We start from the raw sequence: 15,658 nt of genomic DNA, 5'->3' as shown, positions 1-15,658 counted from the left end.
CATGGCATATCTTTTGCCATCCTTTTACTTTCAATCTATTTTTGGTATTGAATATAAAATATGTCTCTTACCATGTTTCCCCAAAAATAAGACTGAGTCTTGTATTAATTTTTGTTCCAAAAGACACATTAGGGCATATGTTCAGGGGATGTCATCCTGAAAATCATGCTAAGGCTTATCTTCCAGTTAGGTCTTATTTTCGGGGAAACACAGTATAAATAACACAGTTGAATCTTGCCTTTTTATCGAGTCTGGCAATTTCTGCTTTTAATTGAGATATTTAGACCATTCACATTTAATGTACTTATTGGTATGGCTAGGTTTACATTTTCTATTATGCTTTGTGTTTAGATGACTTTTGTCTTTTTTATTCCTTTCATCTACCTTGACTGCCTTCTTTTTCATTAAATAAATATTTTTAATGTATGGACATTTAAATTTCTAGTTTAACTTTACCTTTTAAACAGTTATTTTATCAGTGTTTGCTCTAGAGAATACATTCGACATCGTAGTTTACCACAACCAACTTAATGCCATCCAGGCAATACCAACCTAATTTTGGTAAAATATAGAAACTGTTCTAATGTAGTTCTATTCCTTCCTCCTCTCCCTGCTATTATTGCCATATGTATTAAATCTCTACATGTTAAAAACTAAACAATACATTGTTATAGTTATGGCTTTATGCAACCTACGCCTTCTAAAAAATTCAAAGAAAAGAAATGAGATAATATTTTATAGAGTCTTTCATATTAACCCAGATATTTACCATGTTAATACAATCTGCTGTCATTTATTTTCAGCCTGAAGGATTTCATTTACTATTTCTTTTAAGGTAGGTCTGCTAGCAACAAATTCTCAATCTTTATTTTGTATTCTGTTTTAAAAATGATGGCTTTTTTTTTGCCTTCAGTTTAAAGGATAATTATTCTTGATATAGAATATTTGGTGGACAGTTTTTTTTCCCCCCAGCACTTGGAATTTCTCATTCCACTGACTTCTGGCCTCCATTGTTTCATTGATGCTTACCTATATGTGATAAGTTAGTTTTCTCTTGCTGTTTTCAGTTTCTTTGTCTTTGTCCTTTAATAATTTGATTATGTTATGTCTAGACACCAGTCTTTTTATATTTGCCCTACTCGGGATCCATTGAACTTCTTTGATAAGTAGATTAATGTTTTTCATCTAATTCAGTTTGTTTTTGTCTCTTTTTTCTTCATAGATTTTTTCCATCTCTTTATCTGTCTGTACTCTTTTGAGGATACTAGTACATGGTTTTTGATATGGTTATGATTGTTCCAAATGTCTTTGAGTCGTTGCTCATTTTTTGAAAATTCTTTTTTCTCTCTGTTCTTTCATATTGGGTAATTTATATTAAATGTCTTTAATTCACCAGTTCTTTTTCAAGTCATTTTGAATCTGCTGTCAAGACCCTCTAGTGAATTTTCTTTTCATATGTTGTACTTTTCAACCCCCAAATTTCCATTTTGTTCTTTTTAAAAAAATTTCTGTCTCCTTATTAAAAATATCTATTTTTTATTCATTATTGTCTTACTTTCCTTTTATTTTTAAAATATGGTCATCTTTGGCTCTTTGAACATATTTATAATAGCTGCTTTGAAGTCTTTGTTTAAATCCAACATCTAGAGACACTCCAAAGGTTACTATTGACTGGCTTTTCTCTATTTCTTTGCATGCCTCATAGTTGCATGTGGAAAACTGGACATTTTAGATCATATATTGTAGCAACTCTGGGTTCTGATATTTTAATCCCTGAATGTTGTTGTTGCTTTGTTTATTTGTTGGTTTCTTTGTTTAATCATTTGCCTAAATTTAATCAGTGGCATTAATCTCCCCTGTGATGTGTGGCCATTGACCACTGATGTTTCTGGTTTTTTTTTAAGATTCTTATTTTGAGTTTTACATTTGGCTTTCTAGGACTTGCCCCTGTGTCTGTGTAGCTTCAATGATAAGCTGATGGTTGGATAGTGGTTGTGCTTAAACACTTCAGGTCAATAAATTATCACTCATCTCCCCATCGATCTCTGTATTGACAGAGGAATGCATTTAAAGTTGATACTGTTTTCAGTTGTGTCCCAGCTTTTGCTTCCATTGGGCTCTTTCACATTTCCTCTGTATAAGTGATCATCCAGCCTCAGGAATGTATGGCTAGCTTTGTTCCTCTCCAGTCCCCATTACACATACTCAGGCATAGCCAAGAATATGCTTGCTCCAACTATGACCATGACCTTGGACTAATGGAGCTGTTGGCCCTTCTTCCTTGCCTGCTTCAAGATCATCACTTATAGTGAAACACTACTGGGCATGAACATCACCTGCCACTCAAACAAACTCAAGTGAGCCCGCTTTGACCTCAGCAGAGACATTTTCAGTCCTGAGGCTCTTCCCCACCCTGGAAGAACCTCTGTACTGACTGAGCTGGGGTTGGTGGTAATAGGAATAACTCCAGGGTCCAGAATGCCACAGGGTCCTACTGTCCTTCCCTAAAGATAGCAGTTTTCCAAATGTGAATGTCTCTCAAACTGTTATATTCCTTTAGTCAGTTTCTAGAGTACTAAAATCCTTGTATTTGTCAATTTTATTTAGCTCTTTAGTTTCTTTTTTGGAAAAGTATTTGTTAGTCACACTATAGCTGGGAGTTTTGCTTCTGGTCTTGTATTATATATGCATTTTTTTCTTTATTCTCTTAGGATGTTGCAAATTTTACATGTTCTGTTAATCGATTTATCTCTGTTTTCTTTGAGATAAATTTTTGTTTTACATTGGTCTCAAATGTGAAGAAAAATGTTTTCTTCAAACGCCCAGTGGTCCTTGGCTATGCATTCAAATTAGAAAAGAGAAAATAAAATTGCTGCCTGGAAACTGTCTTTGGCAGACACTGTTTTGACTGGCGTGGGCTTTAGGGTAAGCAGGAGGAAAACCATGAGTATGCTGGAAGTCAGCTAAAGGCCAGAATGAGGCAGGCTTCTCTTTGGGACACCAATATACATATGTGTTCCTTAGATTTCTAGACAGTTTTCATTAAGTTCCTCAAGCACAGCGCTTTCCCATTTACTTATTTTTTTTTTCTTATTCGTAGTTAGCTATTTAACTATGAATAACAACAACAAAAATAGTAGTTGTCTGTACAAAAACGTTAGGGGAGGGAGATTCAGTATTTCTTGGACAGCTCTTCAATTGATTGCATAATTTAACTTCACTTTCTACTCCACACTTCTGCCAGGAATACCAGGTCGTCCCTTTAATCGCAGAGCTCTCTGCACACATTCTAGAATTTGGCTTTTTCCACTCTGTTTCTTCTGTGTGAACACTCTTTCATCTGTCTTACCTTGTTCAAATTTGTAGGGAGGGCTCTCAGTCTCTTCACTGTTACAGGTTTACATCTTCTCCCTTCACCTCCAACACACACCTTTATTGTCTTTTTAAAGGGATCTCTGGAGGGAAACGGAGAAAAATATACACTGATTGATTCTCCTAATCAAAAATTGTGTGCATATGTTTATAAGTGGGTGTACATGCTGTCTTGGGTCCTGTTTTCACTTCTCCATTTAAGCGTTTTTTACATTGCTATATTTTTTCATAATTACTCTTTGTCATGGATTACGAACACGTTTTAAAGAAACAATTTGTTGCATTTTTATGATGATTATGGTTATTATGTAGTTACTGCCTTCTTCTCTTTCTTTACCCTTTTTTCCATCCCACCAACATGCACATTTACCTTTCTTCAGGTAACCAATGTTAACAACATTGATAGTTTGTGGAACAGTCAGTTAAGTTTTTTCCTTTGATCAAGCTGATTGTGTGAAAGCTATCAAGAAGGACGATTCGCCCTAGAGCAGGCTGACATTGTCATCAAAAAAGTAATTTCAGTTATTTATGGGTTTCCCAAGAACTCCTGTGATTTCAGCTATGGAGTGGAGGTGCTGTGTTGTATCCCTCCAGTGGCTCCCTAGCATTGACATCTCCACCTTAGTTCTTAGATGAAACTGAACCATTTTCCTCTTTTTAATTCCTGTTTCCTCTTTTGTTCAAATTCAGTTTCCAGAGAGGCCAAGTTGTCAGTGAGGGTTTTTGTCTGTTTCTGGTCAAATATCAACGGGAAGTCAGCTTAGGATAATGAATCTTAGTAATATTTAAGCACTTGTGTATCAGACACCAGAGAAAGGCCCAAAAGTATCAAGACAATGATAAATATCAGAAGAAACACTTGGAACCTTCTTCATCTCAGTTTTCTAGTTGACGTGGGCCTAACCAAGAGATCAGTTTGGCTGAATATAGATGACAAAATAGTCTTTTCTATTAAAAAGTACATTTATTGTTTTCTTTCATTTAGTAAAGCAAGATAAACAAATAAAAAGTATAAGTTTTGCAATGAAGCAAAACTCATTATTTGTACATTATGGAAAACTACAGAAAAAAATAAGAATAAGATTTCAGCAAATATTCTAGATAAAAACATCAATACACAAAAATTATACAAGTGCATAGATATATAAGCAAAAAAATGAAAAAGTTTTTACAAAGAGATATTTAAACTAACATTCAAAATATGAAGTGCCTAGGAATACATCTAACATAATAAGAGACGTGCAAAAATCCCATGGGAAAAACAGTAAAGCGTTACTGTGTGACAAGACCTCAATAAGTGGAATGATATACAATTCATGTGGCTTGGGAAACCCAACGTTTTGCAGATGCCCAATTTGATCAATGCAATCTCAATCAAATTTCAGTCTGTTTTAGTGGGCAGTGGAGAATACTTGACAAAAGATTCTAAAATTATATGGGAAGACAAAGGGCCAATAGCCAAGAATAACAACAGTGTACTTTGGTGAAGGGAAAGACAAACAGGCTGGTAGAAACTTACTAGTAAAAGTGTAGTCCATGGACCCACAGCATCGATGGCACTACGTGGGAGCTTGTTAGAAATACAGAATCTCAGACCCCACCCAACCCCAGATCAATGGAGTTAGAATCTGTTTTAACTAGATAACCCAGCAGAGTGGGGGAAAGATGGTTGTAATAAACTGTTATGGAACAACTGGTAACTAAATAGGAAAGAAAAAGGTTATTGTATTGACAGGCATTGCTTGTTTTATACCATGCAATCATCTCTTAGTATGACCTATATTTCTTTAGGAACCTTTGAAAAATCAATGAAAATAAAAGGAATGTTTTGAATATGTATTTTCCTAGGCACTTCTGTTATCCATGTGCTTGTAAGTTGTGGATCATCTTGTTAAAAGCTTTTCTTAGGTCCTCCAACTTGAGCATGTCTTTATGTATTTCCAGCATCTCTTGGTTCCAGCTTGTATGTCATAACCTAATGGTAATACAGTCACTACCATTGTAGATAACTAATGTGACTATGCCCCCTCCATTGTGGCATTGATAAAGTTTTATCTAATTATTTTATAGGTGCGTTTTGTGTATTTTTGAAAAAAATTCTGCTGAAGATACTAAAGCAAGGGCAGCTCTTTTACTGACAAATCAGAAGGAAATCATCTTCTACCCACTTAGGATTAAAAGACCAGCTCATTCTTAGAGTCTTCTGAAACAAAATTAGGTAAGAAATGTTTTTCTTCAAATTTTGAATAATTTGTGCTTTGACTCCTCAGTTTCCTTGAAGGCTTCTATAATTCTATTCCTTTGGCCTCTAAGAGAAATACAGTTTGCATTTTCCTTTAGAAAGTTAGTGTGTCAGCCAGCTGTCAGCCGTATGATGTACCTGATCCACCATGTCAGGGGAAGCACAATTCAATTTTAAACTAAGTCTGCACCACAGTGCAGCAGGGCTGCCAGCATCTCTCTTTATGTTTCTTTCTTTGAAATTCTTCCTTCTCTCCAAACATTACGGTTTTATTTTTAAATCCTTTGTGTGAAATGAAACTACCACTAACTGACTTTGCTTGTCTTCAGTTAAAAATCAGTGAATTGAATGAAATAATCTGTAAGTATCTCTGCTACCCTTTCTCATTTCTAGAAAATAAAGTACCACTGCTTGTTTAACTTGTGACTTGTCTAAACATGTTGAAAGCATTGACTATCAGGCATAACACTCAGACTCTGAAAGGGAACTGTGACAAGTTCAGTCAAAAGGGAAAAGAGGAATAATTTATAAAAGGCACTGCAGATAATGATGCCAGCCAGTGATTTTAAAATGCATCCATCTCACCTCTTAATGAATTAGATTTGTCAACAGCAAATATTTTATGCACCATTCCTAATAAAAGTGGCACGCCAGGAATGCAGCATTTTGAGGTTGGCTTCTTCAAAGCTTTAGAGGTATCTTCATTTCAAAGGTATTTTTTAATAATAGATATTAAAAAGTATATTTAAATAATATTAAGGTTGTGACACAAACACCACATGACAAAATTCAAGGGTTTCAAAGCACAGGCTGACATGCCATCACTATTTCACATAATGTTTTTTTTAAATTAGGAGTGTAACAGGCTGATTTGGGGATTGCGTGTCAGTTTAACTTTTAATATTCTTGTTGTTTTGGTTGGTGTCACAACCTTAATGTCAGCATTTCAAATAGGTTTCTACATTTTCTTTGGTTCAGGGTCATTAAAAAATGCCTATGCTAAATCTAAGAGGCATAAATAGGTCACACTGAAGTGGAATGCCTTGTTTCTCTGGTGTTGAGAGACTAATACCTGCCTTGTAAGAGGAAAAAGTCAGTTCAGGCATATCAGTAAACTTCTGTTTCTCAGGAATTTGATTCAGACTAATATAAACCCAAATAACAAGACATGATGTTGATAGAATTCTGTTTGCACTCTATTCTTCCTGTACCTCACTAACACTAACCGTTTGTTCTTTGTGGTTACCACCTCTGTAGATGTTAAGAACCACAAAACTCACAATTGATTTTTTTTTTCACGAAGTACAAATTAAACCTGATAATGATTTCATCTGAAGGATCCTTATTTGGTATAGTTGAGTATAGGTAACCCTGCCTTAAAATCTTTCAGATGGCAGTCCTTTTTATAAAGCATTGTTATGCAGATTTTTAAAAAATAAAATCTTGCTTTTCAAAGTAACAGTCGTTACTTGTGTGTAAAAACTGTTCTCGTACCACAAGGGACATTAGAGGAGCAGCCAGAAGCTTTCTGCAGGAAAAGAGCGAAAGGGGAGAGAGGAGGGAGAGACTAATCTGCTCATCCAAATTCCTCCCTTTTCCTCCATTCCTATCTGTCAGGGTCTGACAGGGCAGGCCTGCACTTACCCTATCCCGAATCTAGTTTTAATTTAGAAAAATAAACATTAGACTCTATCTCACAGTTGTCTTTTTCAGCATCTATGTTAGAGAAACAAAAGATGAAAAGAGAAGCCAATTGTTTGATGATCTTTTCTTGCTGACTCATAAAGATACTGACTAACCCCAAACACTTCATAGCTCTCACCTCCTCCTCACCTGAAGCAGCAGGTGTTACCCTTCCTAGTTTTTTATCAATGACTGGGCAAACATTAATCTTTCTTGTCTAGAGTACTCTGTTCATTCCTTCTATCTCTCTGTTTTTCAAGCAGTTTTGAATTTGAGAAATTTCTCATAGTTTTCACTTGGAATGATGCTGTGAAATTATATCCTCATTTATGGTCCTAACTTCACTTTTCCTACCCATGGACCCTCCCATATCACATCATTATTTTAAATCATCACAATGCTGACAAGTGATATTCTTTCTAAGTCCCAGTCCTCAACAATAGGAGGTAATTATGCTGCATTGTGTAGTGATTTGAAAATGCATACAGTTGTCAGTGAAGGTTTTGGCTAAATTCTCCAAATTCACTTTAACTCTACTAGTGCCCTTCTTTGAACAAATTTTTAAATCATTATTATTGTTCATACTAAACATACTAGTTCTAACTTCTGTTTGATAAAAATGAAAGTCTTTAAACAAAAATGCCTGTTTCTAGATTCAGAGGAAGCTATTCAAATAAATGAATTGGCACTCTGTATACCTGTGATATAAAAATATTTTCTGTCAGAGAAACAAAATACTCTCTTTAAATATTGTAGGCCAAGCCAACTTCATGCAAATTCATTTAGAGCAGTTTCAGATTTATGTGTTTAATAAAGCTGGGTAGTGGATCTAACTTATGTGTTTAATGTCCTTCATTGTACAGTGATGTTCTAGTGACTGGAAAAGAATGATCAAATTTTATTTCGTGTTTCTGCTACATCAATCAATTCTGTAAATGGCTTCCTAATGGCCTACGATATATGCTTTTAATAGTTTTCTGTAACATGAAGAGATAATATGTATCGAGTGCTTTCTATATGCCAGCGACTGTTCTAAGTACTATCCATGGATTACTCATGTAATACTCGTAACAAGCCTTTCATGATCTCCCTATTTTATAGATGCAGGAGAGGCACATGAAATAAACTTTACAAAACTAATAAGTAATTGGTCTGGGATTCAAACACAAGCAGTGTGACTCCAGAGCTCACGCTCGAAGCCCTCACTACTTAAAATGTGGTCAGCAGGCCAGCAGTACCTCTGTTACCTGGGAACTTGTTAGAAATGCAGGCTCTCAGGCCCACCCCAGACCTACTGAAGAGCTGCATTGTTAACGAGATTCCCAAGTAATTGGTACCTTAAAATTTGAGAAGCACAGCACAGCTCTAAACCACTGTGCTATCTTGCCCTTTGAAACAGAAGTAAATATCTTTTAAAGTATATTTCTATTTTTATGTATAATATGATACTGAAATCACATTTTTAAGCTATTTTGCATGTTCCGATCATATATAAAGTACCTTATAATGAGCTCTGATAACTAAACATGAACAGGGATCCACAACAGAACCAAGTTAACTTGAAATCAATTGTATAAAGCACAAGGGAAAAAAAAATCCCCGATTATAAAGTCTTTCTGCAGCAGCCGCTAACTACTTCAACATCTGAGACTTTTCTTAAATCACAGCACAGCACCAGCCTCTGAGTACAGACTCTAGAGACAGGCTGTCTGGATTTGAATCTCAGTTCCTACTAGCATTGCGGGACTTCAGGAAAGTTACACAGCTCTCTATACTTCAGCTTCATCATCTGGTCTAAAATGAGGTCTCATCATGAGGTCTAAAATGGCAACTATTTCACAGGATTGTTGTGCAGATGAAATGAGTTAATCCACGTAGGTTGTTACGAGTATTTAGAACAGGGCCTCATGTGAGGTACATGAATAAATGGTTGCCATTATCGTTGTCATTAGCTATAATTCCCATCTTAGAATACACTAGATTCACATCTCATACTTCTTGGTTATCATTGGTAATGAACAGACAAACATATTTGTTAGCAGAGCTCACCACATAAAAGCATATCTTGCTGAAAACTATCTCCCTGTGGTCCTTCCTGCCGGTGAGTTCTGCTAAATGCCACTGGTTTATGGTATATAAGCTTTTAAGTCCAGTGAAATCAGTCCAAAATCAAAATGAAATGTGTTAACATTATGTTGAATTTTTAAATGTATTTGCCTTTAAACTGAATAAAGATAAGGATTGTAAGTTCATTTGGCCAACCACTTGCATAACCAATACAGAAAAATTAAATAGATGTTTGTTTGAAGGCTGAATGTTTCAAGAAACTTTCTTGTTTCCTTCTGAGTGAACATAATTCTGAAATTAATCATGGTAGTCTCTGGGAGAATAATGATATGGTGTGCAAGGACTCACTTAACAACTTTTCAAGAATACATGTAATGTGGGAAGTGAGATTGCGTGTTCCTGGAAAGTACCATTTTTGAAAGCTGATTTGCGAAATGCACTGAGAAAAAAATAATTGGTGTAGAGAATGCCCTGGGAAACTTAAACTGCCTATTCCAGGACCCATGTCCAGAGAGTTCCATTTATTGAGGCCTGAGATGAAGCCCAGATATTTGAAATTTTAACTAAATAGCTGAGGCGATTCTGCTTAGTCTTGGACTACTCTTTAGAAACACTGCAGTAGAGGCAAAGACATGAATTGAAGAAAAGCTTTTGTTGACTACCCATTCCTTTTTGCAGCATTGTTCTCTTTGATACTCATTTTTTCCATCCTCTGACCACAGTTATTTTATCTTTTTGGTCTTTCTCCTCACTCTTGTTACTGTTCCTCATGCCAATCCTAAATTTTCTGCCTTTTTTTTTTTTTTAAACCGTCTCTCAAAGAACATCTCTTCTGGACTTATCAGTCATATCTTTGCAGATGATTTTGCAAAATGATCACAGAGGAGTCTTTGCCATATAAAAGTCTAGCCAAAATGCAGCTGCTGAAATTAATTTGGCAGATGTGGGCAACATTTTTTTTTTAAAAAAAAAATAGAAAAGGAGGGAGGAGGGAAGAATGAAAAGAATAGAATAGAAAATATCAAAACAAGTCTTACGGGTAAGTAATGTCTCATGAAGCTTTTGTGTAAGGTTAGATTGCAGTGTATTTTTTTAACCGGTGGGTCATATATAGTCCAAAAAACTTGAAAGATACTGTCTGAGTCTTGGTCTTCTGAATTTCAGTGTGACATTATGAGCACTAGGTTTTCTCATGCATTTTCCTTATAACTCCTCCATCTCTATTCTGGACATTTCCATTTATATAATCCACTCAGAATCATCATGTCTAGAACTGAATTTGCCATGCCTCCTTATCACTATTTTTCTCCTAAGATTTTAAAATCTATTCATAAACTATCATTCTGACATCCAGGTTAAAGTCTCAGAATTTCCTTTGCAATAATTGAGGCTTTACTGCTTAAACTTCCCTACGCCTCATCTCGCCAGCCTTGCCTCTCCTTGGGCCCTAAACCAGCAGAAAAACCTCACAGGCAACTGTGGTAGTTACCCACTCCTCAGCTGGCTTCTTGAAGGCTAGATGCACGTGCACTGCGTGCTGTTTTTGGCTGCCTGCAGCAAGGCTGTGTGAGTCTCTGACAGCAAGCATGCCCTGCTCCTTATGATAACCACCTCTTTCTTAGCCACTACTGTCATCATGGGTATTTACCTGCACTGATTTTTATTGTCCAGGTAGAGCCACAGCATGGCTTTTACCCTCTGCTAGCTTTTAATGACATGTCCACAAGTTTTCTGTCTCCTAACATGACTTTATAATGATCACATTTTGGGTTGATTTCTCTGGGTCTAAAGTCCAAGCCTGTTGATGCCTGGGACATCTAACCCCTGCCTGGTTTTCTTTCAGCCATAATTTCCTGCCTCACTCAGCAAGCCCAAGCTATCTATTTGTACCCTGGAAAGCAATTTCAAAAGCTATCTTTTATTTTCTCATGGCTCCAACCTCTTCCTATTCATCAGCACCTTCATCTGGATTAATTTACTATCCTCCTAATTGATCTTCCTATCTCTGTTCTTTCTCCCTACAGTACACCATGTTTGATTAAGTATTTATAAAACACTAGTCATGTACTGCCTTAGTAAAAACAAAACAAAAACAAAAAAACTGTGACTCCCTGTTCTGTACAGGATAAAGTACCGATATTTTCCTCCTGGAGAAAAACAGGCCTTAGTATATGCCTTTAATTTTATCTTTCACTGTTTTCCTTCATGGATTGTCTGCTCTGCTTCCCCCAGACAGGCCCATTTATGCTCCAGGGGTGTCCTCGTTTCTATCACCAGGGCCTCCTGTTGGGTGGTGGTTCGTGAATCTGGAGCAGGTAACTATGGCTGGGATTTAGGAGTGGGATCCCAGTACATACAAAGAAACCTCAAGATGGGTACCCAATTATGTATCGGTCATATGCAAGTTAGTAAGAGCCCAGATTGTGGAAGAGGAGGGAAATAAGCAGGAGATGAATTCATTATTTACTTCTCAAGGTACTGTCTTGGCTGAGCCTTCCGATGTCCTCCCTTCACTTGTTGGATGATTCCCACAATTGGAGAATGAACCTACATACAGCGAGAGATTAAGTGTCTTCAATCATGGATCTTGTGAGGCTGTGGATTTTGGAAGCTCGCTGGGCTCTTACCTATGGGAATTGCCTTTATCTTCCTTTTTCTTGGTGGATCGACTTCCCTTTCTCCATCTGCCCATATGGAACTTCCCACTGCAGGATTCTAGACCATTTGTTACTTCTACCACTCAGTTGATATGAAGTTAGCTAATGTTTTATATTTTCTTGTATTTTTATTTGTTTTTGCTTCTCATGTCAAAAGTAAGAAATGCTCATTATAGTAAGTTCAAATGAAAATAGAAGGTGACAAAGAGTAAAAATTCCCTTTCCCTATCCCTTTTTAGTTCCATCACCCACAGATAAGCACCGTTAATAGTTTGTTAAGTATCTTTCCTGATTTTTTTGGGATGGTTTGTCTGTTTGTTTTGAAAGAATTACACTGTATCATGGTGTATATATAGTTCTACAACGTTTTAAAATGAAATAATATAGTTTTCTGGAAATCTTTCCATGTGATGCTATACAGAGCTAGATTATCGGTTTTTATAGTACTTAAGTTCCATTTTATGTTATATTGTTATTTAAAATAGCCTATCGTACTGACATCACATCATATATACAGTTTGCTCAGGGTAGTCCCCTTTTATGCCTTTTATCATAATATTTCATCTGGTTCAGCATTTGTCTCAGATTTTTCATTTTTTTGAATGATTATTTAATAGTTGCACGTAAATAAACTATGTTAGGTTTAGGTAGACCTATACTTTGTATTTCTACGTTCTAACATGATCTCATATGTGAGATGCCAGTGTAGTGAACAGAATTCTCACTTTAACATATGGTTAACTTGGCAATAACCCATCTCTCTTTTCCAGATCCTTTCCAGAACTAATACTATAAGCTAACACATCTTTTTCAAAAGCTGCATGAAGAGTGCTTGCTGATAAAGTGAATGTACTCTGGTGTGAGCAGTTAGGTACAGCTAACTTTTTCAGCTTTTGGGTGATGGTGATGATGGCAGAAGTATTCGATGCTGCCACCTCTGCTGGCCACTTGATGTGCCAGCCAGTTGTGATGGAACATGCCCTGGCTCATGGATGGCACACCGTTTCCCAGCCTTTATTTAATCTTGCCATAGACTGAGTATAGTCCAAACTCTATTGCTACAAGGGTTTTATCATATATCACGTGATATAAATCTATACCTACCTATTTATTTTATTGTTGGGTAATACATTTTTATTTTGTAATAACCCTTTCGGTGATGGTAATTTAAAAAAAACACACACACACAACAGTGCACATTTAACAGTTAGAACTGAATTTCCTATGACTTGCTGGAAAGATTTAGTGTGTAACTCCCACTATGGGGGCTGTAATGACATCAATGATCACATGAAAACAAGAAGGCATCGGTCTCCTGAAGGAGATCAATATCGACTGCATAACCTTATTTTGAGACTGTGCCTGCAAATACTACATTTCAATACTTAGCTGCAGAAGGTACATGTGTGTACCGCTCTGTGAAACATGATTTTTCATTTAGATAAAGTGGTGGTTCTAAATTAATCTTTCTCATTTTCAGTTTCAAGTTTTCTTGTGCATACATGAAAGGTGAGACAATAGCTGTTAATGTATTGGCTCCATTAAAAGAATTTTATCAACAGTTAAACGCCAGTGTTACATCAGTATCGTTGGATATTTCTAATTATAAAAAATCAGTTCTACTAATGGTTCAAGTTTCATGCCTAATTCATGGATTCAAAGTAAAGCGTTTAGAAATGCATTCTGTAAAAGGTAAAACACTTGACATTTTTGTGAATAGTATTATAAATTGAATTATAAACAGCATCATGATAAAATTATTTGGTCTTGCTAATATTAAAAATATGTTGTGGTGGAACATAACAAACTTTTTAAAAAATAAATGTAGAACCTATGGAGAGAACTAGGAATATGTTGTGATGCACATGGTTATTTATAATGGCATCCAAAAATCTGCAAAATACACCAATCTAAATAGAAGATGCAGTCATCAAAAAGTACAAATGTGTTTATACATACACAAGATGTCCAGCCTATAGATTTTTGTGATTAGACTGATGTTGAAGAAAACAAAAATAATTTAAGCATGGCAGTACGTATATACTTTCTCTCTTTGAATTTTAGAAATGTTTCAGACGTTGAAGGATTACTTTGTAAATCGTTTTAAGTGTCCTACCAAAGTATTAAATACTCTTGTAAAAATGTCCTCTCAATTTTGGTTGCAGTTTCTTCAAAACCTTTTTAAAATATTTAATCAAAGCATTAACAAATGGAAGGCAAAAAAATTCAGTTTATGTGAAGTTTTTCAGGAATTGCAATTATTGAAAACAAAGCTCACATAGAAGAAGACCTTGAAATGTATCTCCATGAAATCAAAGGGGGAACGGAACAAATGATGAAAACTCAAATGGTGTACAAGATTTAGTTATGAAATTCCATTATTGTGTTTTGAAATATCTAGACTTATGGGGAAAATCTTTTCATGGAGCTCATCTTTTTAATTGAAAAAAATTATATTCTAGTTCAGAATGAAGTTAAAGGGGGAAAGCCAACAATTTTACAGTATCCAAATTTAGCAAAACATTAAAAAATATAAATATTTGATGGTTTTTTTTTTTTTTTAAATTGGTCAAAAAAAGTCACTGCAGGAGGCCAAAAAAAAAAAAAAAACCTGTAAAAATATTTAGGCTAAAATAGTTTTTCATTATTAAAATTAAGCATATTCTCCACTAGCAAAATTTGCTATTAACTTAATAGACTTACTAGGTAGCTTAGCACCTAAAGAAGAGTGTATGGAAGAGTCAGTTAAAGGTATTAACAATTTAAAATTTACTAACCCTAAAATGCAACTTTGAAAAATATAAAAATAATATAATTATATAAAAAATGCATTCTTTAGAAAAATATCTGTGAGAGACAGACCCAACTAAGAAATTGATTGATTAAAGTATATGAAAATGTATCAAGAATCATGTTTATATATTTTAATATTCAAATAATATAAATATTTTTTAACCTATATATTTATATAAGAATTTTTTGAAGGGCTGGTATTTATGAAAACAAAAATTTTTGAATTATTCTATAGGTCCATAGATATAATAAAACCACTTAATTGGTTAGTAAACATACATTTCAAGAATGATATAATTTTAATTATTTTCAGTACTCATTTTACTCTAAAAAAAAAATCCTGTTTCGGATGATAAATTATATAGCCCTGTTTATATGCTTCATCCTCTTTCCCAAATTCAATTTCCCCTTATTTAAATTGTTGCTTTATATTTGTATATGACTGTAATATTTGTTACTTCAAATTTGTTATTTCTAAAAACCCTACTTCCCCTACAAGCCCCTTCTTTTGATTTTTCTCTAGAGAGGAAGACTTTTCTCCTGGTCACTTAGACTTAAAATCTTGCTATAAACACCGATTCGTCTGTTTGTTTTACAAAGGTCACTCTGTTAATAGGACAGAGAATGAATTAGAAGGAGATAATGCAATACATAGAGAGACTCTAGGAAACTGCTGCACTGATGCAGATGACAGAGTTTGAATCTACACGGGAGCAATAGGAGGAGCTGGATGGATATGAGAGATGGGAGATACGACTGATCATTTCGCTATGAGATTGGTGAGATAATGTTGGAATGTGGGGGATGGCTCCCACATTTCTGAATTGAGTAAGTTGATAGTGGT

The 15,658-nt window shown here is 35.2% G+C and overlaps 1 protein-coding gene across 1 annotated transcript in view; it reads left to right on the top strand.

Moving 5' to 3' along the window:
• Window positions 1-15,658, top strand: part of KIAA0825 (KIAA0825 ortholog) — a 358,672-nt gene that overhangs the window by 14,457 nt on the left and 328,557 nt on the right. The window contains exon 2 of the mRNA XM_033110775.1: window positions 5,443-5,590. The gene's annotated coding sequence lies outside the window, so the exon portion shown is untranslated. The remainder of the gene's footprint in view (window positions 1-5,442; window positions 5,591-15,658) is intronic.

The sequence above is a fragment of the Rhinolophus ferrumequinum genome, chromosome 7, assembly GCF_004115265.2.
Source record: "Rhinolophus ferrumequinum isolate MPI-CBG mRhiFer1 chromosome 7, mRhiFer1_v1.p, whole genome shotgun sequence".
Lineage (NCBI taxonomy): Eukaryota > Metazoa > Chordata > Mammalia > Chiroptera > Rhinolophidae > Rhinolophus > Rhinolophus ferrumequinum.
This window is presented reverse-complemented; position numbering and strand designations above follow the sequence as displayed.